This window comes from Cupressus sempervirens, chromosome 5 (genome assembly GCF_028749045.1).
Source record: "Cupressus sempervirens isolate cs-2001-9-10 chromosome 5, ASM2874904v1, whole genome shotgun sequence".
Taxonomy (NCBI): domain Eukaryota; kingdom Viridiplantae; phylum Streptophyta; class Pinopsida; order Cupressales; family Cupressaceae; genus Cupressus; species Cupressus sempervirens.
The window spans coordinates 588,301,304-588,328,070 of record NC_143122.1 but is presented as its reverse complement, the minus strand read 5'-3'; positions in this window follow the sequence as shown (position 1 = coordinate 588,328,070).

The window sequence follows — 26,767 nt, the reverse complement described above, 5'->3', positions numbered from 1 at the left end:
TGGATACAATTGATTGAGTGTTGTCTTTGATGTTACGCAAATGTCATATCAGTCATCAGATAGAGTCTACCGAGCTCAGAAGGTAAGCATAGCAGTTTACAGAGTCTACCAAGCATTGTTGTATATTACATTGCAAAGATAGCTTCTACCGAGCTAACTTGGTTAATGAAGAAATTTCAGTTCTTACCGAGCTCACTAGATGATTGAAGGAAACTGTGATAGAGTGTTTACCGAGCTGAAAAGGTAAGCGAAGAAAAGTTAGTGTTTACTGAGACAGAAAGGTAAGCAAAGAAAAGTTAGTGTTTACCAAGCTGGGAAGGTAAGCAAAGGAAAGTCAATGTTTACCAAGTTCACTCGGTGTCCAAAGGGAATTTGGCAAAGATAGTTTCTACTGAGCTCACTCAGTCATCTATACTCACAGAATTTGTTGTATTAACTAAGCTCAGTCAGTTAACACAGGAATTATTTTTTGAACAGTATTAACCAAGTAGTGTCGGCCAGTAAAAGGATTTTTGAAAATTGTGGAATTAAGGCTAATTGATTTATGTGATGAATGTAGCCAACTCACGGTATAATTAGTTTAACTTGTATTTGAGGCCGACTTGGTAATCAGAAAGGTATATATGAAGGATCAAGTTGCGAATACAAGTGTGAAGTGTGTGAATGTGAAGAAATGTATGTGCGAATTATGAAGGTACAAGCAAATTTTTGAAGGATCAGATATCCTTGTGGAGCTGCAAAGATTTTATGAGATCAGAGAGGATCTAGTGAAGCAGAACAGAGATCTGTATCAGCAAAGATAAGTTGCATTATATTCAGATCATTCATTATTACTTTCTAACAATTGTAGCGGTGATTTCAAATCTCTTAATAGAGTGGGTTTAACAGCCTTATTGTAAATCCTCTAACAAGGTGACAGTTCAGTTGAATTGTTCTAAAAACCTCTGACAAGGCCACTCCTAGCAGGGTGATTAAATCCTTTAACAGGGTCACACCTAATAGTGTGTTTTTGTAACCTTTAACCGGGTTGGCTCCTAATAGGGCTCACTTCAGAAGAGTGAAAAACAGTAACTAGTTACATGGTGGTTTTTCCCATATTGGGTTTCCACGTTAAATCTGGTGTTTCTAGTGTTCATGTTATTTCCTTTATGCATGCATGTTAGTCACATTAAATGCTTAATAAGTTAACTACACTTATATCAAGTTTCAGCATTTATCTATGTGATTATCGAGTGCTAGCAGTAACTAGAATTTAAGACATCTAAGGGAATTGTGGTTTTGTTTTGTAGTAACTGATTCACCCCTCCCCTCTCAGTTACTCCACTTACATTTCCAAAAAATGGTATATTTTTAATATGTATGCACCAAATATTAAGAACTCTAGAAAAAAGGTATGGGAAACTCTATCTAATATAAAGAGTAAAGACTACTTTGGCAGATGGATCTTCATGGGGGATTTTAATGTTCCTCTTTATGACCATGAAAAAAAGGGGGGTAATTTGAACCACTTGGATGGGAGATTGGACCTAATGGATTTCATTAATAAGGAGCGTTTAATGGATCTAGATCTTCATGGTATAGAGTTTACCTGGAATAATAAGAGGCTAGGTGATGATTGTATTTAGGCTTGATTGGATAGAGCTCTTATTTCTCTTGGTTGGACTAAAGATTTTGTATGCAAGCTAGAGGCATTACAAAAAATTGGGTCAGACCATTTCCCTTTGATTTTTACTGCAAAAAAGGTTAATATCAAAAAAACATTTCCTTTTAGGTTTGAAAAAATGTGGATGTAGCACCCACTATTTGAGAGTAACTTGGTTGAATGGTGGAATATAAATGTTGATGGAACTACTCTTTTTAGAGTGGCTTGTGGCTTCAAAATTAAGAAATGTCAAAAGAGAGGTTAAAATCTAGAATAAAAGATGTTTTGGTAATATTTTTGAGAGTAAATCAAGGATTAAGGAAAATCTGCAAAATATCTAGGGCAAGATACAGAAGGAAGGATACACTCTTGACCTTTTTAGAGAAGAAAATGAAAAATTGGTGGAGTATCATGACATTTTCACTAAAGAGGAAATTTATTGGAGGCAAAGATCTAGATCGGTCTAGTTGAATGAAGGAGACAAGAATACCAAGTTTTTTTATCTTTCTACTTTGAAGCATAGAGATAAAACTTGTATCTCATATCTTAAGAAGGGTAATTTGAAGATTACTAAGGAAAAGGACATGTCGGAAGAGATGGTCTCCTTTTTTTCCACTCTGATGACATCTGACTCTAATATTGATTCCACTCATCAAGCATAACTTTTAAAGGTGATTCCATAGATCTAATTACTGAGGAGAAAAATAAATTGTTAGATGTTATTCCCAAGGAAGAGGAAATTTTAAAGGTTGTATGTTCCTTAGGAGGGGATAAGTCTCTAGGATTGGATGGTTTTCCTATGTTATTTTTCTAGAAGGCATGGAAATTGGTTGGAAAAGATGTATGTGATGTTGTTAAAGAATTCTTTGGGGATAAAATAATGCTAAAGGAGATCAATTCTACCTTCCTTTGTCTTATTCCTAAAAATATTGGGGTTGATTCTCCAGACCAATTCAGGCCTATTAGTTTGTGTAATTCTTTCTATAAGATTATCTCAATAGTCCTCACTTCTAGGCTACTTTTGGTGCTTCCATCTCTTATTGCTATTCAAAAAAATGGTTTTGTCCTAGGTAGTAAAATTTTTAACTTTTTTATTACTACTCATGAGAATATTCATTCTTTATCTTGTTCCAATAATCAGGGTTTTATCATGAAAATTGATATTGTGAAAGCCTATGACAGAGTGGAATGGGCTTTTCTTGTTAAGATTTTATTGGCCTTTGGCTTTAGTCATAGGATAGTGAGGGTAATTTTTTAGTTGATTTGTACTGCTTCAATTTTTGTTCTGGTGAATGGGTGTTCCTTTGAATTCTTTAGCCCTTCTAGCGGTTTGAGATAGGGAGACCATTTATCCTCTATACTTTTCACTATTATGGCTGATTGTTTAGGGACTTTTCACTATTATGGCTGATTGTTTAGGGAGGTATATTGGGAAATTGGTTTTGCAAGGGGATCTTAAAGGTCTACAACCTTCTTCTCAGCCTCTTACTTGTTCTAATGGTCAATTTTTTGATGACACCATTTTCATGGGGAAAGCTGAAGTTAGGGAAGCCAAAAATCTCAAAAAAACCCTTAGCCTATACTCTTCTGCTTCATATCAATTGATTAACTAGAATAAAAGCTTTTTTTTTATTATTAATACCCTAGTTTTAAGATAGAACAAAATTGCTAAATTATCTGGTGCTCAATAGAATTTTTTTTATTGTATTCACTTGGGTCTCCCTTTGGGACCTAAAGCTCTAGATTCATTTTGGGAAGATCTCATTAAGAAGTTTAATAAGAAGCTTTTTGGATGGAAGGGTAACCTTTTCAGTTAGGCTAGTAAAATTACCCTCCTTAAAGCTTGTCTCCAAAGCATCCCTACTTATGCTTTGAGTCTCTTTAGAATTCCAACAAAATTTGTAGATACTATTGATAAAATCCAAAGGAATTTTCTCTGGTCTAGAACTGAGGAAAGGAAGAGAATGGCTCTAATAGCTTGGGATCAAATTTGTAAGCCTATTAGGGAAGGTGGTTTGGGAATCAGGTCAGTTTGAAGTATGAATAGAGCTCTTTTAGCCAAATAGGGATGGAGAGTGTATAATGATGATAAGGAATGGAGTACTATATGGAAACATAAGTATCTTTTTAATGCTCCTTGTTCTAATTTTCTATAATATCCTAATGTTCTTTTCCCTTCTACTAGTTGGGGGGTTGTGTAGGGAACTAAGAACATTTTAAGCAAAGGATGTTCATGGAAAGTTGGAAATGGAAAAAAGGTCAAATTTTGGGAAGATGTTTGGATACTAGATCATCCTTTGATTGAGGAATTTGAAGATAGGACCCATATTGATAAATGTAAGCAATTGTATGGGACTCTTCTGGGACATTACTACTATAATAACAGTTGGGTTAGCCTTGTTGATGTTAACCAGGTTTTTCATAATATCTAGATTATGTTGAATGCATTTTCTTTATATCCCCTTAAGGAGGATAAGATGATATGGAGTGTTGATTTAAGTGGCCATTTCAAAGTTTCCTCTATATTCATATCTAAAGAGAAAGGTAATTTCCCTTTATGGAGTAGATCTTGGATAAAATGTCTTATACCAAAATAAATATGTTTTATTGGATCTTGCTTCATAATAAAACTCTTACTGGGGACAATTTGCAAAAGAGAGGCATTAATGTGGTTGATAGGTGTAGTCTATGTAAAGAAGGTTATGAAGATAGAGATCACTTGTTCTTAAACTATACTTATAGTCAACAAGTATGGAATTCTATTCTCAATTTTTGGAATATCACTTGGGTCCACCAAAATAATATAGAACATTTTTTAAGAGCTGGATTTTCCCATCTAAAGATAATGATGTTGATTTCCTATGGAAAATTACTCTTTCCCATCTTTGGTGGGGTATCTGGAAAGAAAGAAATAATTAAATCTCTAGAAACAAAGAAATGCCAGAGTGGGTGCTTGGCTAAAACATTGTTAAGGCAATAAAGGAAAACTTCAATTTCCAGAGAAAGTGTAATGAAGATTTCCAAATTAACAATCCAATGTTTTCTAAAGGTTCTAATATGAAGAAATAAGATCCAAGAATGAATACTAAGTGTAAGGCTCCTCCTATGGGATGGATTAAAAGGAATTTCGATGGTGCTGTTAAAGCTTGGAAAAGTGAGCTATGGAGGGGTTTTGAGGGATCACACAGGTAATATTATAGATGTTACTGCTATACCTAATGGTAATTCTAATAGCCATAAAGTTGAGTCTACTCTAGCTCTATATATGATGAGGATAGCAGTGGAAACTAGTTTTTAGTACCTTTGGATAGAAGGAGATTCCTTGAACATTGTAAATATGCTTAATGGAAAAAGATCGATCACTTGGTCTATCAAAGCTAGTATAATGGAAATTAAATCCTTAGTGGATAAATTTGATAAAGTCTTTATATTTCATTCATTCTATGAAGGAAATGATGTGGATGACTAGATTGCTAACTAGGCTATCCAACGGGAGTGTAAGATGATATGGCATGATGACCTAAGTAGGAGTGTGGATTTGAAAGCTCTTATTAATTATGATAGAACTCATTCCACAAAGGGAAAGATTTGCTAAGATTAGAAATTTAATGATAAATGGAAGTGGGGTTATGGAGGCCAATTTTATTTTCCTAAGAAAGTGCATAAATGTGATTATTATCCTAGCTTGGCACATATGTGTTTTAATGAGCACCTTATTTTTTTTAATGAAAACCTTAGCTTTTCTTAATTCTTTATGTCTACCTATCTGCTCTAATTTGGCATTTCATGGAGAAACGAAGTTTTCATAAATGGGTGGGGAACCGAGAAAATAGGAACCAAAGAACTATAAAGCATGGATGGCCAAAGCCTCGGTTTGGCAAATTATGCAGGAGAGTAATCCCACTACTTATTCAGAGCACCTTCATGGCTACAAACCACATGTTACAGAGGTAGGATAGGATTTCCATGCATGGGGTAACAGTTCATTTGTCTAAAGATTTCATTGCTGAGGTTAAGGGGCTACCTAAGGAGGGCATAAAATTCAATAAGGAAACCAGTATCTTGAATGCTGCATTTAAGAAATTTTTGAAGATTGAAGAGGAGGAAAAGAATGTAGAGAAGAATGGTGAATTTTATGAGCTAGGTCAAATAAAATTTATCTAGCAGGATGTTCTCTCTTGCATCCATGAGTATTTCATTTTAGATGGTAAGGCAAATTGTGTTCACAAATTTCATTTTGTGTTCCTGAATCATTTTTGATATAAGGATAGGATCTCATTTCCTTTTTATCTGAGATTTTCCTTACTTCAAAGCCTTCATGCCCATAGGAAAAAAGAGTCTCATCCAATTTTACATGAAGGGTTAATCCTTTTAAAGACCAAGGCTATTGTTTCTTCCCCTCCCTTTAAGAAAAACAAGGGCTCTGTTAGTGAAACCTACTCTAGGAAGAGTAAGGGTGAGGAAGGGGTTAGTGTGAGAAAGAGGATTCTAAAGCAAGAAACACCTTAGAAAAATGTACAGTAGATTATTGAGTCTAAGAATTCAAATAATAATGATGATAAGAATATGGAGAATGAGGAGAATATGGATGTGGGAGACTTCAGTTCAAATCTGGAGGGTTACCCTGGCAGTAAGGGTGAGACTAGTTAGGATGAGGCTGAGGAAAGTAATGATAAAAATATAGGGTCAAATAATGTTGGAGAAGATGATAAAAACCAAAGTGAGCAAACCTAGACAGTGAGGAAGGAAAATTTGGAGCAAGAAATGGTGAAGGAAAAGGAGGACCTCACTGGTAAGGGTGCTATGAATGTAGAGGAAGATATGGGGAAAGAGAAGGATAACTCTACTAGTAAGGAAGAAATGAGGAAGGAGAAGGATGAATCTACTAGTAAGGACACATTTCTTTCTTTCCTTCACACTGCTAAGCTTAAGGTTGACTCCTCTCTCTAAGGTGATTCTTGGATGTACAATGAGTTAATGAATTTGAAAATAAAAATGGGAAAGATGCAACAGGACTAGGAAGCCAACTGAGAAAAGATCATTCAGATGGAAGTCCAAGTTGGTAATATTCTAGATAAGCTAAAGGAATATGAACATAAAATCTATCTTTTGATTAAAGAGAGTGGCAACAAGATGGATCAAGTCACTTCAAGCATTTGTGTTGTTGCTGCCAGCTTAGGGAAGAGAAATAATGAGGAAATCGTGTCTTCTGGTAGATGAAGAAAAAGAAGAAGATAGAGCTCAATAAAGAAGGTGACTGAGGTAACAAGGGGATCTATTTTTGATACCATCCAAAGCACTGTGGAGATGGGCAAGGAGGTGGTGAAAATGATCTAGTGGTGTTTCTGGTAACTAGTCTCTGTTCTGGTGGTGGTTCCAATAACTAGTCTCTAGTCTAGGTTTTTTATCCTTTTGTTCAAACACTAGGTTCTAGGTTCTTGTAAAACCTAATTTCATTTTATGGTCTTATTTTGTGGTTTTAGGTCCCTATAAAACCTGATTTTGTAACTACTATACTACAGGTTTCAGGTCCTTATAAAACCTAGTTGTGCTTACTAGTTTATCTTTTTCTTTTCTATTAAGGGTTTTAGGTCCCTTCAAAATGGATTTTTACCTTAATCTAAAACACATCCATGCTACAAAAATTCAATGTTGAACCACTATCAATTATAGTGCAATGCATAGTATTTCTATTAATAGACACAACTACCATATGAACATCATACTTATTTTGTATTTTAGGAGGATGAAGGTCATCTTCAATAAAGACAATAGGAGGAATGAATGACATAATATACATGCACTCCAAAAATTAAATAAAAGTATTTTTATTATGTGGAGGAAAGAGAAGACTAGATAAAGCCTTTTCCAAAGCTTCAAGATAGGTAGGTGAAGTTTGAAGTAATTCCCAAAGAGAGATCTTAGTGGGAGTATCCTGAAATTTTTCAACCAATTCATAATCCTTAGAAGTAGGTAATCAAGGTACTTGAGGAAGCATAGGTTTAGAAGGTGGTAAATAAACCAAAATAGTAGGTTGTGGATTATTCTGAGTGCAATAAGCATGAGCAATAGAATCTTGATCAAAAAAATAGATTAAAGGGTCAATGGGTTAACCTTTAATAGAAATCATAGGATAGCCCTTAACAATCATTAAAAGTTTAGGATAGTGTATGTGAGATGTATCAATAAAATAAAGAGTTGTGGACAAAGGAATCCATGCACATAACTTATCATAAAGGTCAGTTGAAAGAGATACAAAAGAAGATGGAATAGGATCATGAGAAACCTTATCGAACATATAATCTTTACAAGAAAAATCCTTATATAGTGTACTATCCTTATGCACTACACAACTATCATCAAAGTACTCATGAAAGAAATTAAATATCTTCAAACTAAACTAAATGACCAATGTAATTTTTTTTCATTTCATGCCATTTTTTGTTGTAGTTTTATATAAAGAATGCATGAACATACAAGAAATGGAATTTAATATTCATGCAATGTCTAATCCAAAATGAAATGAAAGATTAAATCTAACACCATAAAAGAAAGATTTTTCGCAAGTGGGTTCACCAAAAATGGTTAACACACAATAAAATGTAATAATCTAACTCCAAAATCAAAAGAGGAAATACTGACTGTAATGTTCATCAAATTGTGTAGGGGGGAATTTGATTCAAGGAAATAAATTCTAAGTTTTAATTACATGTAGAAAATGTTATTTACTTGGAGAAAGGGGGGTTGAATCAGTACTTAAGAAACTTTTTCATTTCTCACTATATCTGATAACAAACAAATATAATTGATAGTGCAATCATTAACCATCAAAAGTTAATATTCATAAAACTAAATAGAAATCTATGAAATTAATAAACATACATATAACACATAGATGTGGTATCGCAAAAAACCCTTGGTCAGAGGGAAAAACTATACTGGGGATGGAACCCACAACTTTTTCATTGCAGTAAAAAAGATTTGTCAATTAGGTATACAATAGTGTTTCCTTCTAAGAAAATTCACCATGTGAGGAATAATTGATACAGTGTTAATTATATCTTTAGCTTGTTAAGACAACTTGGGTAAGAGATTTAATCTTTTTAGTTTAGGCATTCACCTTGTTAGAGGATTTAATAAAACTTCATACATGAAATTGATTGTCATGTGAAAGACTTTACAAATCTTGTATAAAACTGATTATTTATTTGTACAACATAACTTGACATGTTTAGTGCTTCTCCCTTAAGCTTATTAGATTTGTATGATCCTATATCATTTTATTGTGATGCTTTCAATTGTTGTTCTTCTTGTTTGTTGTTCTCCTTATCTATCTCTTTGTTCTTAGTATCTAAGTCCCTTTTATTATCTCTTGTATGATAACCCTAAATATAATCCTTTACATAGATCTTAGGTTTAATCCAATAACAAAACTTCTCTCACAAGCTTTTGATAATATGTCTTTGATAGTATCTTGTACACTTTGATAGTAACCCTTCTATGTCAATAGTACCTTGTCCTTAGTTATACTGATAATAAGTATGCTTATCGAAATAATAACTTTACCTTAGACATTTTGGCATCAATAAGAAAAAAAACTTTTCATTAACAATCTCCATGCAAATGCCAACTAACTCCAACAATCTACCCCTTTGGCATTGATGACAAAAACAAACAAAAAAAACTTGTAAACTATACTCCTCCATTCATGTTACTCAGTATAGTTGTATACACTGATATCCTTTGTCCTGTGTTATACTCTTATTTCCTATAGCTTTATCTTGTTGAGATATCTTCATCATTCCTCATGTTCTCATATTCATCTTTATCTTCTCCCCCCTTTTTTTTATGTCAATCAATGCTAATAAATATGACCAAATAGAAAAAGTATGCAGTAAAAAGTTCACAACTTACTTACACTAGTTGCATATTTGGAATTATCAACTTGCAACAATGTTTCCCACATTTTTCTTCAAAGCTTGAATGGTGAGAATTTTCTTATGAAACATTGCAGCCATATTCTCCATTCCACTCATTGTGCTAACTTTTGGACCCTGTACACTATTTCATGCTTCCAATAGACTTTTCTTCATCATATCAATATGCAAGCTTAGCATTCCTTGTAGCTCCAAAACTTTAGCAATCACTTTATCATATTCTACTATAATACCTCCTTCTTTTGTAATTAACTTCATTAGCTTCAATGAATTTTGTACAATGTTCACTGATGAGCCTAGTCGATTGATGTGACTTAGTCTCTCATTTTGAACTCCAATAAGAAAAGTGTCCAGCTCTATGGTAAATGTATCATGACTACACAAAGAAATATATCTCCTTAGTATTGTATTTACAATCTCTTGTATTGCAACAATGTCTTCTTGCTATTTCCTTCTCAATTTTGTAAGCTTAGTTAATAATTTTTTATTTTTTTGTTCTACTTATTTTCTCGTAGCTTCTTTTTCTAGTTTTCCTTATAGATTTGTTTTAGCTACCTCCATTTCATCCAAATAAAATTTCAAATACCTTTGAAATGGTTTCTCTTTATCCACATTAAGTTTTGTTATAATCTTTTCAAACACTTGTAGAGTCTTATTCAATACATGTCTTGTTATCCTCTTTGACCTCCTTTGATCTATCTCCATCTTCATATCAAAGACTCGCTTGAATTCAAATATGTCATTCTTCTTCAAAGTTAACACATTTTCCTTTAATATTTCAAACTATGGTTCATTACTAGGTGGTTAATTATCTTCCTCCTCTTCCTTTTTCATTTGTCTTTTCTCCTCTAATAGCTATTGGATTGTATGTGTTGGGTCCTTGGGTCTGAGTGCATTCACTCTTATTTTGTGTTTATTGAGTTCTAGATTCCTTTGATTGACTCCCTACATCACCACTATCTTTTTGTCCACTTGTGTTACCTTTAGTAACTGTTGATACTTCTATTATTGGTGTTAGGTATAGCTCTTCAACTATTGTCACAATCTTCTCTTCTTTCCTACTCATAGCTTGCAATACTTCCTTTGTAGAGATCAACAACTGAGTAGTTAGGTCAAGAGCTAAAAAACCTACACTTATAGTTAGTAAAATTTCATGCTTTCTTGTTGTATCCTTGATAGATGTATCTCCTCCACTTGGGTCAAAATTAGCAGTAACTACTATTCTTGTTCCTTATGTGCTCACCTATACTTTTGATAAGTTGATCTGCTTATTACCTTCAAAATTAGATCCTCCTTGTTTGTCAGTAATATCTTTAATAGTGACCTATATTTTCTCAGATTTCTTCTTCATCTCTATGGTGGAAGTTCTAAGTAACTCACTTAGAGTAAATATATCATTGACATTTGAAGTTTTTTTCACTTCATAGGCTTTATTTTTCTACTTCTATAACACTTCAATTCATACTTCTCTAATTATTTCTAATCAAAATAGGTTCTTCATCCACTAATAAAATAGTAGTCAATACCATTTTCCTAAATGCCTTATGATGTTTGTCCATCCAAACTTCTATATCATTTATTGATAGATCACGATATAGTTCCTTAAGTATTTTCTTCCTTAGATATTCTATTCTCTTATTCATAGAGTGTCATCTTGCAAGTAAGGTAGTGTAAGGTTTGTGTGGCACTTTATCCTTCATATCTCTAGGATATTTACAAGATTCTTTAAAATGTTTTATTATTGAATCTTCAATCATCTTCTTGTCTCCTTCAATCAAATTAGCAAAAGCATTAGGATCCATCTTCCCAACTAAACCTATTTCAGTGATATAAATTTTTAACTCTTTGGGGTTAGAAGCTATCTTATACATTCTTCTACCTAATTTCCTACCCCATGAAATCACTTCCTTCTTCAATTAAACTTGTTATTTCTTCATCATTAGGGGAGTTTTAACTTGAATTTGAGTAACTTTTCTATCTCTAAGTAAAGTTTTGGTCTTCCTCCTCTTGAATAATTTACCCTTGTTGGTTATGATAACTCTATCCTTGGTGACTTCACTAGGTGCACTCATCTCAATTTCTTCTCCATTGTCTTCCTCCTCATGTTTAGAAATAGTAGCAATAGCCTTCTCAATAGGCTAAGTATCTATGCCTTTTTCCTTCCTTACTAATCTCAACATCACTTGTGTGACCTCCTGTACTCATATGATATTGGATGGCTCATGCATGATATCTGATGTCTTCTTCAACTTTTTTCCTTTCTTGACTATTGGGGGCTTTGAAGCTTGGCTATTGAAAACTTCTTCATAAGTCACAAATTTTTTGGTTGAGGTATTCTTTGCTAAGCTCAATATATGATTAGCATAACTGACCACTCCTCTTCTAAAACTTCATAATCTAGATATGTAACCCAAGAATTTATTGGCTCCACTGGTTGAATCCTACAATTATCTATGTCAACAAAAAAACATAATAGTCATTTTACCTTTCCACTACTACTCTAGGGATCCAATATTGCACCTACATTCTCAATTGAAATTCTTTGAAGTAGCTACACATTATTTTCTTGAACTCCCCTCCTAACTTCTCAACATACTTGTTAATTTAATAAACAATGGGTCTATTCTCATTCCTTTCTACTACTCCTATATTAGGGAAAACTTCTTAAAATAGAAATAAATACATACAAGTAGAGGTCCATATTTTATTTCTTGTTGTTGGCCCTTCTTCAATCATTCCATATTTACACCTAACTAATTAAGAACCATACTTGATAAGTTATATACATTACCCTATGTGGTGATTTTATATGTTGTCTATATAGCTATTCTTGACACACTATTGCGGTGGCTCGATTGATATACTTTATATCTTATTGTCATCACAATAAATCTTGTTCCTTCATGTTTTACCTTATCTACCATCATGGCTCTTTTTTCTAATGTGCTTTATGTTATCTTCCTTAACTCATTCATATTACTTACTCCTAACAAACATTCCTTTCCTAATATTGATAAGCTCATGTCTTTTTTGATGATTTACTTTGTGATCTTTACTGGTTCTTCCATATCTAACCAAAGTGTTCCATCACATACTCAACTTACTATAAATCTAATCCATTCATTAGAAGAAAAAAAAATTGGCTCGTGCATCATATGTATAAGACCTTGACCTTTAAGGTTCTTGTAGACATCTTTTAGTTCTTCATCTACACACAATACCTTCCTATACATTTATTCAATTCCTACAATACCCAATGTCACAATATTTTTATGAATCAAGGTAGTGATATCCTTAGTCAATATTACTCTCAATGGTAGAGATGACAAAGCTCTAGCATTATCTTGTATGCTTGAATCTACTAGATAAATTTCACATTCTAGTTATAGTATTTTGTCAAAGCTCACAACAAAGGTGTCTTGACCACAACTTCCATTTCTTTAGAAAAAATTCTTATTTAAACATATTCTAAAATAGAGAATTTTCATACTTCAATTGCTAGGGCACAATTCACTCTTTTCAATCTCTTGGATTTTAATGCTTAATTGCTTTAGACTTCTTTTTACACATAGTAACTTTTAGAAAACAAGGTGTCAAATGAATTACCCTATGTATGTACTTATAATCTAAAAAGTAAGAAAATGCTTAGTTATATAATTAACACAATTACAATAATAACTTTTCTTTGATAGTCTTCAAATGGATATAGTTTGCCTTTTTTCTTTACCAATAGTGTTGTATTTCTTACCCATCACACTTCTTTATCTTTTCAAGGATGCAATATGATTTTATCATCATTAATTTCCCTAATAAGTACTCCTACTATCTTAGTTTAAGGAAAATCTTTCTTAATTTGATTTAGATGATTCTTTGTTGAATATTCTCCCATTTTCCTTTTTGATCCACACTTTTTTAACATTGTTTTTTGGTGTTCACATACCTATAGAGTTTCTATCTATAGTTTTTTGGTATGTACACACTTTTTTTGTATGACCATATTTATGATAGATATAACATGGTACATTGATCAATTGTGTGCTAATTTTTGTCTCTATATACCAATATTATTGTGTCATGTTTCCACATTTTCCATAATTATTACATTGTATAAGTCTTGGTTTTCCTATTAGCAACATTCTAATTTTGTAATGTTTAGCTTTGTGTCCAAATATATTGCAAGTATAGTAGTGACCTATAAAGCTTCTTTCAATTGAATTTCTTGTTGCTTTCATTTTACAATCTCTAATTCTATGTCCAAATTTTTAACAGTTGTAGAAGAAATCATTAAAAGATTCTTTTGATCAAACATTTGATGGTATTCATCTATACACATTTGTTGTATGTCCTAGATTTCCACATTTGTAGCATGTAGGTTTTCTGTGTTGGTTATTGATTGGTTGAAATGTCTTTTTTGTGACTGATTTGGATGATTCAGCAATTTAGAACTTATTGGTATTGGTATAACCAAGTCCTATTGTATCTCTTGATATCCTTTGCCATTTTAGTTGTTCATCAATCTTCTTCATGCTTAAATCAAACTTGGTGAGTTTGTCATTAACCTCTTGATCTATCTTTAGTTTGTTTGTAAAGTCTTGTACTTCTCTTCTCAACTTCTCATTCTTAGCAAGGATTTTTTAGTTTTTCTTATTTGTAGCACTCATGTAACCATTTAGTGTATTATTTTAATTTTGTAGCTATAGGATGTGATGCAAGAGCATCCAGAGGTATAAGGCCAATCTTTTGTCACCCAAAAAAAATATACCTAGACATAGTTTTTGTTCCATGTGTTTTCATTTTTAGATACCCATTTGGGTCAAATAAAGGTTCCAACTCTCACAGTTCCACTATTAGTGTTCTGGATTAAAGTTTTTAAGCACCTTGGGATACATGTAAGTGTTAGAAAAATAGGACTATGTAATTGAACCATAATTATGGTGAGTTAGAAGGTGTAAATTGGAGGGATGATTATAATTGTAATTTAGAACATTCCAGAAAAATAATTAGGTCAAAAGGCCCTATGGTTTGAAAGTTATTGTTGTTTTTCAATTTTTGAAGACCTCCTAAGAATGCTTCAAAGTCAAGTTAGAGGCATTAAATGACCTCATATAGGTCCAAAAAATGGGGGATAAGAAAAGTTGTCTGTAGGACTATAGAGCACTCCAAGAGCTTTCCAGAAATGTAAACATTTTTTCAATCGGAGCTACGTTTCAAAAATTATGCTTCCCAGAATTTTGGCTACCATTTCTAGATTCTTCTAATTTTGTGTCGACTTCTAATGCAACTTCTGGAGCCTTCTATTTTGGTGGTGGATTCCAACTGGCACTTTCTAGAATTTATTCCTAATCCTTAACCCTTTGGGGACTATTTAAGAATATTTCTAGCATTGTAAAAGATAGTTCGGAGTGGAGTTTGAGAGGAGGTACTGGAAGGAGAAATTATCTCAAAATTTATACTATTGTAAGCCCAAAGGGCATTTTTTGGAGTCTATTTTCCTCTATACTAAGTGTATTAGCATATTTTCATATTTAATAAATTTTCCCTTTCCTGTTGTGTCCATTCTGTTCTTGGGCTTGACCCCATCAGGATGGCATTTTCCTTCTCTTTAGTTCATTTTTCAGTTTCTAGTTTTCCTTTTTCATCTTCAACAATCTTCATTTTGTTGAACAATTTAGTCATTCTTAAAGCTTGAATTTCTAGTTCCCTTTTTGCTTGTTTCAAGTTTTTCTCTAGGATAATGTTTTTGTCTAATAGATTAGCTACTAAAACACTAGTTTCCTTAGAACTTGTATTGTTTTTGGAAATTTCATTAAGATCCTCAAGATTGTTTACAATCTTTCTAATAGTTCCTTCCACTTTGTGAATGAAACCTTTAATTTCTTCTTTAGTTCATCATTTGGGATATTGTGGTTTCACAATGCATGCCAAATTTCACCTAAAAATGGGGAGCCCCTTTTTATTTTTTCATCTTTCTAGATCCCTAGTCTGGAGTCTGAGTCTTTTTTAGGGTTACCTAGTGTTTTTGGTCAAGATTGGGTCCCGACAAGAAAACCCAGACTCTAAGAATCCAAAATTCATAGAGTGCTAGCCATTCTTTTGCAAAAATAGAGAGGCACACCAATCAAGTATGCTAGTGTGACATAGTTGTAAAGGAAAAGAGAGAGCATCACCACTTGGTGATGCACAGCAGTGCAGCTATGCAACACCAAGTGGTGTATAGGGACCCAAATCTATAAAACCCAAGGATCCTTCTCCTTCTCCCCACTTAATTTCTTCATCTTCTAGCACAATCATTATAGCATTGCACCTCTTGAGGTGCACCCCCTTAGATCTTCCCACCTACACTCAAGCATAAAATAACTTAAAAACCTCAAACCTAGGTGTCCAGGTGTGCACCTCCTTTTTTGCAATAAAACTTAACTAAAAACTTTAAAAAACTTTTTTTTTTAAATGACAAGATGAAAAATTAAGGTGTACAGTAGTGCACCTAATTAGGTGTGCTATTGCACACCTTAATAAACTTAAAATACTTGCCTCTTTTATGCTAAAGTCAACATAGAGTGTGCATCTATGCACCCCATGTATTGAAGAACTTTAAAAAGGTAATGAGGCACACCTCAATGATGCACCAAGTGTGCATTATATTTTCATTCCAAGGATACAAATCAATTTTTTACGTGCTTTTTGTGAATTAGGTTTTTTGATTCTATCTGAGTCAATATTAGGGTTTGAATTAATGATATTTTTTACTTCAAACTAATATGCAGTCTTTTTGTGCAGATTAAATGGCATCTTCATCATCCTCGCTTGTAGAGAAGATAGTACCAAAGCCCATAGTATTCAAGTTTCAAGGTATTTTGACCAAGTCATAGTTTCAAGATGACTATTTAGAGATTCGAGACACTGAATTGGGTCACACAGATTTGGGCACATTCCTAAAATTGTGTAATAAACCCATAGAAAGATCACTAATGATATGTGCTCTAATTCACTATGGACTAGTTAATGTAGCATCACATCCAATTTCAGTGCAGTCCTTAGAATTGGTCATCACACTAGCAGAGAAATATGTTCCCAAAGAAAGGGTCATGAAGAGCATAATTGGAGAGATCATCCTAGATCTCTGACCCAAAAATATAGAGAAGGTGTTTCGTCTTCCAAGGGTGGATCAATTTATTAGATTAAATTATCACCAAGCTAAGAGATGGTATAGGGAACATATTGATGATGCTTCTGAAATCATATAGTCATCATACCTCATCGAGAGGATTCCTCTAGGGTGGAAAGCAGGTAAAGTCAACATGACAAGAGGATATATGAAGGAAGATATTGGATATTCAATCATATTCTTGGGCAGAGTCATGGGTTTGATTGCTTTTGGACATTTGAACATATGGATGGTCCATTCATTGAGACTATCAAGCTAGTGAAGTTGTCAATTGATTGGGCTTCCATCCTTAGCAAGAACTTGGGTGAGCAACTAGTGGCAGTTAAGAATAAAAAAAAAATTTACATGACATCATACTTGGTGTACTTGTTAGCTGAAAGGGTGACAGATTATCTAGGGCTCTGTAAGAAGAGTAATATGTAAGATTCCAATGCATGGCCATACATAGTACATCCTCAGCTAGTAAAAAAAAAGCTTCAAGAGCATAGCAAGGAGCACAAGATAGTAAGTGATGCTTTCATATTCACACTTATCTAGTTCATTGAAGTAGATTATGCAAAGACGATGTTAGAAGAGGTAGTAGCTAAGATATTAGAAGTTGGAGCCTACTACATCTAATACCAAACATTCACATATTTGAGGGTAGTAGATACAACTATCAATCCTAAGAAGCTCCCCGGGTATCCTAGTGACAAGCTTATACTATTGGAGATTGCTTGATAACTCTTGTATGCATATGATAGAGTATGAAGACAACATAAAATAACTTGGGTGTGGCCTATTGCTATAGGACCATTCAATGTGGATCAGAGATAAGACATTTCATCTTTTGAGTGTGAATGGGATCAATATCCCTTAGAAGAATATAATTCTCCATCACCCTATTTTGATAACATTGAAAGAGTGCAGCATCTAGCTAGTAAGAAATTTCAGCATGAGGATGTGATTGAGGATCATTGGATCAATGCAGTGGAGAACTACAATATCTGCATAAGGGATTATTGTAGGATGACTCTATATATGGAAGAAAGTGCTTTAAAGATGAATATTCCATTGAAGATTGTGCAACAGGATATGGAGTATCTACTCGATCCATTGATTAACAAGGACAAGATTGGTGATAGACTTATTATGAATGTCAAGATTGACAAAGAAGAGAACTCGAACATTAATCATAGGGCAAGGCACATAATCAAATTGATAAATGATTGGATAAAAAGACCTTTAAAATTTGATTCAATTCCTCAAACAATGGTCTTTCATGCTCAAGCCCACCCAGCTAAAGGTCAAGGAGCTAAGGTCACAATGCTTACATTTACAGCCCAATTGCTAGTGAGACCAGACACAGTACACCAACTTGATAGACTAGTTGGGTATTATAGGACTCAACAAGGTAAAGATAAAGGAAAGAGGAAGAGAACTTATCCTCAACAAACTAAACCCAAAGAGAAAGTGACCCAAGCATCTCCATAGACAGGAGAAGAAGATGTGCAAGGACCAAAGAATGTAGAAGTTGCACAAGCTCAAGACAATCATCAAGTGTCGTCAGTTGAGCAAGGCCAAGGAGAAGTTAAAATAAAAGTACAATAAGTTCCTTCACAAGAGGTGTAAACCTCCCCTTCTTCTCCTAAGAAAAGAAAGATTAAGACTCCTATTAAGAGAAGACAAAAGGTTATCAAGAGAGTGATTCCTTCCCCATTAGTCCCTAAACCTATTTGTTAGTGAACAGATTGTCCTCCAAGAAAATGCATACGAATATAACCCTGAATGCCCAAGTGAGAAGACTAATCAGCACTAACAATTGGATAGGTTATCATGGAATTGGTAACCTTCCTTTGAATTTTATCAGGTACAGCTCCCCATATGAAATATTCAATGAATTATGTGTGAATGCTTTTACCAGAAAGCATAAAAGGATATCAAACATCTACCCATAAGTACAACGTAGATGCAAAAATCTATACTACAGCATGAAAAGAAAATAAAGAATAGCAGATGATGCAAAGTTCATTTTCTGGTCATTGCATTATGTGATAAAGATGAAATAGTGTCATTTATCTCCCTGAGAGAATTAAAATCAGAACCTTGCAGAATATTTGGGATATCAAGGTAATAAAGAAATAATGACAACAGACTACAATTTCAGAGAAAACTTGAATTGACTCAAAGTCCAAATTCAGTGGAAGGAAAAATACATTATCACCAAAGTATAATATGTTTAACCTTCAGCCTCCCTTCCCTGACTGTAAAAGATTACAAAGCCTCCTTCACACATTATAATCTGGTCATTATTCAAAGAAAACAAAAACTTTCTTCACAATATTACATCAAACACCAAAATTTAATCTTGATCTCAGACACACAGTTCTAAAAAGAAAGAAAATCTGCCCATGCTCTGCCTCTCACTGTCTCTCAAGAAAATGAAAAGATTTTACAAAATCCTCTCCCTACCTAGAGCTCAAAGTCTACAGTCTGGAAGAAGGAAGAATTGGAACCCTTTGTTTACTCTGTTGCTGGCTTATTTAATCTGTTCTTTCCCATGGCTTTTTAGTTTCCTAACTGAATCTTGAAAAAAAAATTGTTTTCCCCTTTCTTTTGGTGTTTATATCATTAAAAAAATAGTCTTTTATCTTTTCAAATTTGTGGCCCCTATGGTATACTCATGCTAACAAGTGGCATTTGCTAGTGATGAGGTTCTATTATGATTTTGTAACTGTCATTGACAGTTTTGATAGCGGCCCACTCAATTGGCCGTAACTCATTAACCAAGAATGATTTTGGAAAACGCTTTGATCAGATCATGCATAACTTTCTTCTTATAAAAATATCTAAAATTGAGCCAAATCCAATGGTTTTATTGGAAGTTATGGCCCACGCACTGAGACCTAATTTGATTGTCTGGATTCTGTAACTGCTGTTGCTGAGCCGATAGAGGTGCAAACAGGTACCCATAAATTTTGATCCATAATGAAAATTAAAAAAATATTTTGAGAGGATTTATAGAACTATCATTCAAAACAAATATCCAAGATTTTGGTCAATCCAATGGTTAGATTGTGATATATGACCCCCGCAATATGACTATTTTTTGTCATCTGCAATTTATGACTGTTATTGCTGATCTGATAGTCGTGTAGTCAAGAACCCGTAACTTTTGATCCACATGAAATATGAAAAAATGCTTTTGTGAAGATTTGGAGAACTAGGATTTTCAAGAAATATCCAAAATTAATCTTTATCAAATGGGTGAATTGGAAGTTGTGCCTACTGCACTGAGACTGATTTTCTGGAACAGCAAGCATCCGATTTCAACAAATTTTGATACATATACTTTTTTTTTTCTAATTCAAATACAACCCATCTTTATTCCATTTATGAATATGGCTCACATCTATTTTTGGTCATGTTTTATGGATCATTTTTTCCCCAAGCCCATGGGGAAGCCATAGATAAAATAATTCACATGCACCTCTTCTTAATTGTTGTACCATGACAGATGGATGCATTTGCTCTGCGCCCTCCATGCATACAGTTGTAGCATGATCATGGTAGCCACTTGAGGGACCAAGAATTGACAACCATATTGTGGGCTCAATAAAATTTGTTCTTCAAAAATTAGTTCCTGCGGCACCCTAGAAGTCATATGTTTCATTAGCATTATCCCTTTGGAGTGAATGCAGCCTTCCTATGTAGTCATATTCAAACCTCATAATTTTCCATGTATCTCTGAATACTTTGAATTGATATGCCCAAAAAAATATCTTGATAATTTTTATGAAGTTTTTCCATGAATACCAAATCTATGCTCTTCATACTCTTTTACTGAATCACCAAACCCCAGCCACTGAATTGCATATGTGACCCTCACAGGATGACCATGAACCTACAAAACAATCTGCTTTGAACTTTTCTGAATTAGCGAATCTACATTTTGAAATCGAGAGTCTGAATTTTGTTTTTATTGAACCTGTAGGATAGATCAACTGAACCATTAAATTGCTTCGAACTACTTTGAACTACTTTGAACTTTGGTTTGAAGTGGTTCGAAGAGGTTCAACATCTGAAACTGAATTTTGAAACTGTGAAACTTCTTGAGAAGTCCTCTGAACTTGGATTAAATGATCCTTATACCTTTGCTCTGAATCATTGAACTTGACAACCTTAAGCCTAATCTGAGTCTGCATGTTGAACCAACAAACCACCTTGAACTACTTCAAACTTCAGTTCAAAGTGGTTCAAAAACTCTGAACTTGAAGTTTTACTTCGATTGTATTGAACCTGCAGAATGGGTTATCTTAACCATTGAACCATTTTAAACTACTTTCAACTAAGGTTCAAAGTGGTTCAAAAACAAAAACCCAAGTTTTAAAACCATGCTCATATTGGTTACTAACAGGGGCTCTAACTGCGAGACTGATTTTGATACAAAATCAGAGAACTCCAGCAATCTCTAAGAGAAGAACAGTGCTTTACCATTGGGCAATAGAGTCAACTAGAAGAGAAGATCGGGAGCTGCTTGCAGAGAGGGTGGAGGAGAGCAGGGCAACACCAACAAACCAAAACTACCGGCAAGCTTGAAGCTTGTGCATTATTCCAAACTACACTACGCACAAAAAAAAACTTATTTACAATATTTACAAAGGTAGGAAAAGAAACCTACCATAAAGATTGGAAAAAAGAAGAAATTAAGTGAATCCATTTACCGGTTGAGAGAAATAGGAGCCTTCTCTAATCAGCAAAGCATTCCTCAATGGAACAGCTCCAAACCATTGCTTGATGACGACTCTTTTAATACTAAACTTCAAAATGAAAAGATGCATGCATATGCTGAACCAATTCTCTTTTCCAAAAAGTTGTGACTTATCATAGTACTCATCTCCATTGAAGAATTGATCCTTCACATTGGCAGGATCTAATTCCACCTCAGGCTGAAAAATATGAAATGGAAAAGGCTCACCAAAAGATGATGTGTAATCTTCAGAAATATCGTCATGCAAGTTCAACTCCTGTGCATGGCCATGACCAGTTTGTAGCCATAATGATGCCTCCTTCAGCATAGGATCAACTCTTAGATATATATCTCCTCCACCTCTTTCAAGGAACCAGCTGTCAACACATATCTCAACATTTCTTTTACATTCCAAACCAACAACATTATGCATAGATGAATGAGAAGGGAAGTTTTCAATAAATTATTCATTCTGGAACTGATTTGAATAGTCAACTAAGGTATGATCAGGAAAATGATCCAGCTTAAGTGATGGTAGAGACATACCCATAGCTTCTTCTTCTTCATAGATGAGATTTTCACATGGTGTTTCAGCAGAGTTTTCACCTGGCTGGGGACTATTGAACAGATTTTCATTTTTCAAGTGTGAATTTTGAAATTGGAAAAGAGGATTTTCTATGATAGCAGTACCCTCATCAAACTCCATTGGTATGAAAAATGGATTGAGGTTACTCCAGAAAAATGTACCTTCATGATTTTTAGCCTTTTCTTCACCCTTTGGATCATTGGTGCTAGGATTCTCATTTTCAGCTTGAGTATTCTCGTTCTCCCATCTTACTTCATCATGGTAAAAATAATTTTCAGAGTAAGATAAATTCTTATCAGCATATGTCACCTTATTATCAACACAAATTCCCAAAGGATAATATGATATGGCTTCATTATCATATATGACCGATTCTTTAATTTGCTAATTACAATTTTCAGAATGCAAAGAATCAGCAATGTTCATTGTTTCAGTGTGACTAAACTTCTGAATACCATTTTGAAAATCTTTACTATCTAGACCATTTGAAACTAGATAACATTCCATACCTGTAGATTTGAGAGATCTAGCCTCTAGGCTAAAGAAATATTGCGGTAAATCCTTGTTACCTGAATTTACAAGCTCTTCAGCATGGCTTTTCTCCTCCTCATCATTTTCAATATGCAATCTACAGAATCCTGACATCTTTAAAGCACCATCTTCAGCCAGCAAGGGTTCTTTAAAGTCTCCCTCATTAAAAACTGTCAAATTTTGAAAATGAGCAACCTCGGGAGTAGGCTTGGCTTCTTCTAAAATGTGCTTCTTTTTTGTAGCTTCTTCATCAATGTATTGTTGTTGTCCACAGAGGTACTCGTTTGTTGGGAGAGCCTTTATAGATTTCATACCACTAAGAATTAAGGCATCCTCTAACCTGATTGCTTCTTTTTGCACATTTACCAAATTTTGCATTCCAAGGTGTTGTAACCAAAACTTGACTTCAACATCCATAGCAGCAATAAAGAAGCATACCTAATTTCTTTCATTTGGTTGCAGGGCTAGAGGAATTTTACCAACAGTTCAATTAAATCTATCAATGAACTCCCTTACAAATTCATCTTCTTTCATCTGAATTTGAAGAAGATTCACCAAGAATTGATGAAAATTGACTGTGGGCTGAAATCTCTCAAGGAATCTTTCCTCAAGATCATTCCAAGTTGTAATACATCCACCTTGCAAATGCTGAAACCATTTTGCGGCTTTTCCCACAAGGCTTTGAACAAACAATTTGATGAACACATCTTCTTCCTGTACACCAAGAATCCCACATGCAACAATAAATGCTTTGATATGATCATCCGGATCTTGTGTTCTATCTCCATGAAACTTGGGAAGGAATTCTGATGACCTTTTTGGTAAGGTTGAATATTGGGCCAAGGCAAATGGTCCAATTTGAGCACCCCATGGCTGAGCTACAACTGCTGCCATAGTACAGGTTGAAACTCCAAAATCAAGGATTCAAAAAGTTTGTAACATAGAGTCACCAATCTCTTGCATGCAAAGATAACCATAAAACTGAGGAAACAAATGTTAGGCAATGATCTTCATTTCCTCCCCAGCAGAGCGCCAAAAATCTATTAGTGAACAGACTGTCCTCCAAGAAAATACATACGACTATAACTCTGAATGCCCAAATGAGAAGACTAATCAGCACTAACAATTGGATAAGTTATCATGGAATTGGTAACCTTCCTCTAAATTTTATTGGGTACAGCTCCCTGTATGAAATATTCAATGAATTATTTGTGAATGCTTTTACCAGAAAGCATAAAAGGATATCAAACATCTACCCATAAGTACAGCGTAGATGCAAAAAATCTATACTACAGCATGAAAAGAAAACAAAGAACAGCAGATGATGCAAAGTTCATGTGCTGGTCATTGCATTATGTGATAAAGATGAAACAGTGTCATTTATCTCCTTGAGAGAATTAAAATCAAAACCTTGCAGAATATTTGGGATATCAAGGTAATAAAGAAACAATGACAACAGACTGCAATTTCAGAGAAAACTTGAATTGACTCAAAGTCAAAATTTAGTGGAAGGAAAAATACATTATCACCAAAGTATAATATGTTTAACCTTCAGCCTCCCTTCCCTGACTATAAAAGATTACAAAACCTCCTTCACGCATTACAATCTAGTCATTATTCAAAGAAAACAGAAACTTTCTTCACAATATTACATCAAACACCAAAATTTAATCTTGATCTCAGACACACAGTTCTGAAAAGAAAGAAAATCTGCCCATGCTCTGCCTCTCACTGTCTCTCAAGAAAATGAAAAGATTTTACAAAATCCTCTCCTTGCCTGGAGCCCAAAATCTGCAGTCTAGAAGAAGAAAGAATTGGAACCCTTTGTTTACTCTGTTGCTGGCTTATTTAATCTGTTCTTTCCCATGGCTTTTCAGTTTCCTAACTAAATATTGAAAAACTTTTTGTGTTCCCCTTTCTTTTGGTGTTTCTATCATTAAAAAAAATAGTCTTTTATCTTTGCAAATTCGTGGCCCCTATGGTATACTCATGCTGACAAGTGGCATTTGCTAGTGATGAGGTTCTATTATGATTTTGTAACTGTCATTGACAGTTTTGATAGCGTCCCACTTAATTGGTTGTAACTCATTAACCAAGAATGATTTTGGAAAATGTCTTTTTTATATCATGCGTAACTTTCTTCTTAGAAAAATATCTAAAATTGAGTCAAATCCAATGGTTTTATTGGAAGTTATGCCCCACACACTGAGACCTAATTTGATTGCCTAGATTCTGTAACTGTTGTTGCTGAGCCGATAGAGGTGCAAATAGGAACCTATAACTTTTGATCCATAATGAATATTACAAAAATCTTTCGAGAGGATTTATATAACTAGTATTCAAAACACATATCCAAGATTTAGGTCAATCCAATGGTTAGATTGTGAGATATGACCCCCGCAATATGACTATTTTTTGTCATCTGCAATTTATGACTGTTATTGCTGATCTGATAGTGGTTTAGTCAAGAATACATAACTTTTGATCCATATGAGATATGACAAAACGCTTTTGTGAAGATTTTTAGAACTAGATTTTCCAAGAAATATCCAAAATTAAGCTTGATCCAATGGTTTAATTGGAAGTTATGCCTACCGCACTAAGACTAATTGTTTGGAACAGCAAGCATCCGATTTCAACAAATTTTGATATATATACTCTTTTTTTTCTAATTCAAATACAACCCATCTTTATTCCATTTATGAATATGGCTCACATCTATTTTTGGTCATGTTTTATGGATCATTTTATCCCCAAGCCCATGGGGAAGCCATAGATAAAATAATTCACATGCACCTCTTCTTTATTTTTGTACCATGACAGATGGATGCATTTGCTCTGCGCCCTCCATGCATACAATTGCAGAATGATCATGGCAGCCACTTGAGGGACCAAGAATTGACAGCCATATTGTGAGCTCAATAAAATGTGTTCTTCAAAAATTGGTTCCCGCGACACCTTGGAAGTCATATGTTTCATTAGCATTATCCCTTTGGAGTGAATGCATCCTTCCTATGTAGTCATATTCAAACCTTGTAATTTTCCATGTATCTCTAAATACTTTGAATTGATATGCCCAAAAAAATATCTTGATAATTTTGATGAAGTTTTCCCATGAAGACCAAATCTATGTTCTTCATACTCTTGTACTGAATCACCAAACCCCAGCCACTGAATTGCATATGTGACCCTCACAGGATGACCATGAACCTACAAAACAATCTGCTTTGAACTTTTCTGAATTAGCGAATCTACATTTTGAAACCGAGAGTCTGAATTTTGTTTCTATTGAACCTACAGGATAGATCAACTAAACCGTTGAATTTCTTCAAACTACTTTGAACTACTTCAAACTTTGGTTCGAAGTGGTTCGAAGAGGTTCAACATCTGAAACTGAATTCTGAAACTGTGAAACTTCTTGAGAAGTCCTCTGAACTTGGATTAAATGATCTTTATACCTTTGCTCTGAATCATTGAACTTGACAACCTTAAGCCTGATCTAAGTCTGCATGTTGAACCAACGAACCACCTTGAACTACTTTGAACTTCAGTTCAAAGTGGTTCAAAAACTCTGAACTTGAAGTTTTACTTCGATTGTATTGAACCTGCAGAATGGGTTATCTGAACCATTGAACCATTTTGAACTACTTTGAACTAAGGTTCAAAGTGGTTCAAAAACAAAAACTCCAAGTTTTAAAAGCATGCTCATATTGGTTACTAACACTATCCAAGAAGAAGAAAAAGAAGAGGATGATGAGTATGAAGAGGAAAATCTACCTTTGAATAGGAGGACTCATCTCACAAGAGCTACAGAGTCAAAAAGGAGAAGAAGCTCCACCATCACACCTCCATCCATTCTTGAGCATCCCATTTAGACTACAACATCATAAGATGAAATGCAACAGTGGATAGATGAGAAGGATGTGGAAGGCATTGATGTCTTTTAGATGTTGAATATTTTGATTTCATGTCTGTGGGTACTAAATTGATTGGGGATAAGATAAGAGACACTCCAACCAATCAACCTCAATAGGAGGATTGGAGTTAGTTACCACCTGAGCCACGGGGTCTTGAAGTAGCCCCAACATCCCTAGCACAAGTCATATTTTGTGTAGATAAGGGATTGGCTACTCCTCTTCCTCCAAATAGTGAAGAAGAATAGGTATAAGTAGGACAA